The following is a 4,253-nucleotide window of genomic DNA, read 5'->3' on the forward strand; positions in this document are numbered from 1 at the left end:
TGTCGTTGTCGGGTTGCGTAGGGCCTTGGATGATAATTGGCATCATAATGAACTTCCGCTTCATGCACATCCAAGGAGGAAGGTTATACATACATAGAGTCATGGGCTAGATGCTGTGATTCCTGCTCTGCTCCCCGAAAGGATTAATGCCATCCGCGCTTAAACCAAACCATACGTTCCTTGGTTCACATGCTAAATCAGCCCGGTACTTTCTCTCAATTTTTCTCCACTTCGACCCGTCAGCGGGTGCTCTCAGCTTCCCGTCATTCTTACGTCCCTCTCTGTGCCATCGCATCATCTTGGCGTGCTCTTCATTTCTAAATAGACATTTCAACCATGGTATTATAGGCGCATACTACATCACCTTCGCAGGAACCCTCTTCCTGGGGAGCTCGCCATCAACATCACCAGGGTCATCTCGTCTGATCTTATACCGCAATGCACCGCATACTGGGCATGCGTTCAAATCCTCGTACGCACTGCGGTAGAGGATGCAGTCATTAGGGCATGCATGTATCTTCCGCACCTCCAATCCTACAGGGCATACGACCTTCTTTGCTACGTACGTACTGTTGGGCAATTCGTTATCCTTTGGAAGCTTCTTCTTCAATATTTTCAATAGCTTCTCAAATCCTTTGTCAGGCACAGCATTCTCTGCCTTCCACTGCAGCAATTCCAATACGGTACCGAGCTTTGTGTTGCCATCTTCGCAATTGGGGTACACCCCTTTTTTGTGATCCTCTAACATGCGATCGAGCTTCAGCTTCTCCTTTTGACTTTCGCATTGTGTCCTTGCATCAAGAATGACCCGGCGGATATCATCATCATCGGGCACATTGTCTGGTTCCTCTTGATCTTCATCAGCTTCCCCCGTTGCAGCATCACGGTATTCAGGGGGCACATAATTGTCATCGTCCTCTTCTTCGATGTCTTCCATCATAACCCCTATTTCTCCGTGCTTCGTCCAAACATTATAGTGTGGCATGAAACCCTTATAAAGCAGGTGGGTGTGAAGGATTTTCTGGTTAGAGTAAGACTTTGTATTTCCACATATAGGGCATGGACAACACATAAAACCATTCTGCTTGTTTCCCTCAGCCACTTCGAGAAAATTATGCAGGCCCTTAATGTACTTGGAGGTGTGTCTGTCACCGTACATCCATTGCCCGTTCATGTGTGTGCATTATATATAATTATGTGTGTCAAAAGTAAGAAAATTAGACAAGTATCTATCTGAAGTAAGAATTGTTTTTCTTTCAGAAAGAAGATAAGAACAAGACGCTCAACACGGTGGTGTTGGCTACGAGATCAACGTGGGCGATCGACGGCGGTGAAGACGGGGACGGGATGTGACGGACCGCTAAACCTATGCGAATCTCGGGGAAAATGGAGCTTGGAGGTTGAGCTTCTAGAGGAGAAAATTTAACTAGTGTGGCTTGGGCATTTCATCAAACACCTCATGTGCATAGGAGGTGAGCTAGAGCACCCAAATGCCCTCCCCTCGCCGGCCAAAAAAACAGATCAGCATGGAGTGCTCTGCTTGTCGGCGAGGGGGTATATATAGGCAACTCATTTGTCCCGGTTCGTGGCTGGAACCGGGACTAAAGACCCCCCTTCTATCCTGGTTCTAGGCTCGAAGTGGGACCAATACCTGTGGGCCAGGAGCGAGGCCCATTGGTCCTGGTTCGTGCCTAGGACTGGGACAAATGGGTCCGCATAAGCCGGGACAAATGCCTCCCTAGTCCCGGCCGGGCACCTGGGCGCACGAACCAGTACGTATGCCCCCCATGGGTCCCGGTTATTGATTGAACCGGGACTAATGGGCTTGGCAAGCTCCAACCAAAGCCATGTTTTCTACTAGTGAGGTGTGCATCCAACTTGCTTGCTCACAAAGACCTAGGGCATTTGAGGAAGCCCATTGTTGGAATATACACACCATGTTCTATAATGAAAATTTTCCACTAGTATATGAAAGTGACAAAACAAGAGACGCTCTACCATAAAGATCATGGTGCTACTTTGAAGCACAAGTGTGGAAAAAGAGGATAGTAGCATTGTCCCTTTTTATTTCTTTTTTTGGGCCTTTTTTTATTTGGACTTTTTGTTGGGACAATGCTCTATTAATGATGATCATCACACTTCTATTTATCTACAACTCAATGATTACAACTCGATACTAGAACAAAATATGACTGTATATGAATGCCTCCGGCGGTGTACTGGGAAGGGCAATGAATCAAGAGTGACATGTATGATAAATTATGCATGGTGGCTTTGCCACAAATACGATGTCAACTACATGATCATGCAAAGCAATATGACAATGATGAAGCGTGTCATAAATGAAACGGTTGAAAGTTGCATGGCAATATATCATATCATAGAAATGCCATAATAGGTAGGTATGGTGGATGTTTTGAGGAAGATGTAAGGAGGCTTATGTGTGACAGAGCGTATCATATCATGGGGTTTGGATGCACCGGAGAAGTTTCCACCAACTCTCAACGTGAGAAAGGGCCATGCACGGTACCGAAGAGGCTAGCAATGATGGAAGGTGAGAGTGCGTATAATCCATGGACTCAACATTAGTCATAAAGAACTCACATACTTATTGCAAAAATCTACAAGTAATCAAAAACAAAGCACAATGGCATGCTCCTAGGGGGATAGATTTGTAGGAAAATACCATCGCTCGTCCGCGACTACCACTCATAAGGAGGACAATCCAATATCACCTCATGTTTCAAATTTGTTACACAATGGTTACCATACGTGCATGCTACGTGACTTGCAATCTTCAACACAAGTATTTCTAAAATTTACAACTACTCAACTAGCACACTCTAATATCACCATCTTTATATCTCAAAACAATTATCAAGTATCAAACTTCTCATAGTATTCAATGCACATTCTATGATAGTTTTTATTATACCCATCTTGGATGCCTATCATATTAGGACTAATTTCATAACCAAAGAAAATTACCATGTTGTTTTAAAGGACTCTCAAAATAATATAAGTGAAGCATGAGAGATCAATAATTTCTATAAAATAAAACTACCACCGTGCTCTAAAAGATATAAGTGAAGCACTAGAGCAAAATTATCTAGCTCAAAAGATATAAGTGAAGCACATAGAGTATTATAATAAATTCCAATTCAAGAGTGTCTCTCCCAAAAGGTATGTACAGAAAGAATGATTGTGGTAAAATAAAAATCAAAGACTCAAATCATACAAGACGCTCCAAGCAAAACACATATCATGTGGTGAATAAAAATATAGCCTCAAGTAAAGTTACCGATAGAAGAAGACGAAAGAGGGGATGCCTTCCGGGGCATCCCCAAGCTTAGGCTTTTGGTTGTCCTTGAATTTTACCTTGGGGTGCCTTTTTAATCCCCAAGCTTAGGCTCTTGCACTCCTTATGCCATAATCCATCAAATCTTTACCCAAAACTTGAAAACTTCACAACACAAAACTTAAACAAAAAATCTCATGAGCTCCGTTAGTATAAGAAAACAAACCACCACTTAAGGTACTGTAATGAACTCATTCTTTATTTATTTTTCTGCTAAACCTACTGTATTCCAACTTCTCTATGGTTCATAACCTCCGATACTAGCCCTAGATTCATCAAAATAAGCAAACAATACGCGAAAAACTGAATCTGTCAAAAACAGAACAGTCTGTAGTAATCTGTAGGTTTCGAATACTTATGTAACCCCAAAAATCCTAAAATAAATTCATGTACGTGAGTAATTTATCTATTAATCATCTGCAGAAAGAATCAACCTAATCGCACTCTCCAGTAAAAAATGGCAGCAAATCTCGTGAGCGCTAAAGTTTCTGTTTTTTACAGCAAGATCGCAAAGACTTTCCCCAAGTCTTCCCAAAGGTTCTACTTGGCACAAACACTAATTAAAAGCATAAAACCACATCTAAAAAGAGGCTAGATGAATTATTTATTACTAAAAAGAACCAAAAAGCAAGAAACAAAAATAAAATTGGGTTGCCTCCCAACAAGCGCTATCGTTTAACGCCCCTAGCAAGGCATAAAAGCAATGATAGATCTAGGTATTGCCATGATAATGATAAGGTAAATCGCGAAACTCATCTCATACTCCCTACGTTTAGAAGCAAGATTTCTTTGTGGCAATCAAAAGGAATCAAAAGGGCTAAATTTAATGGGACAAAAGTCCCCAAGATCAAGCTCGGGAGGTATTGGTTCCTCCTTTGGCCCCTCATATTGCACA

Source organism: Triticum urartu, chromosome 3 (genome assembly GCF_003073215.2).
Source record: "Triticum urartu cultivar G1812 chromosome 3, Tu2.1, whole genome shotgun sequence".
NCBI lineage: Eukaryota > Viridiplantae > Streptophyta > Magnoliopsida > Poales > Poaceae > Triticum > Triticum urartu.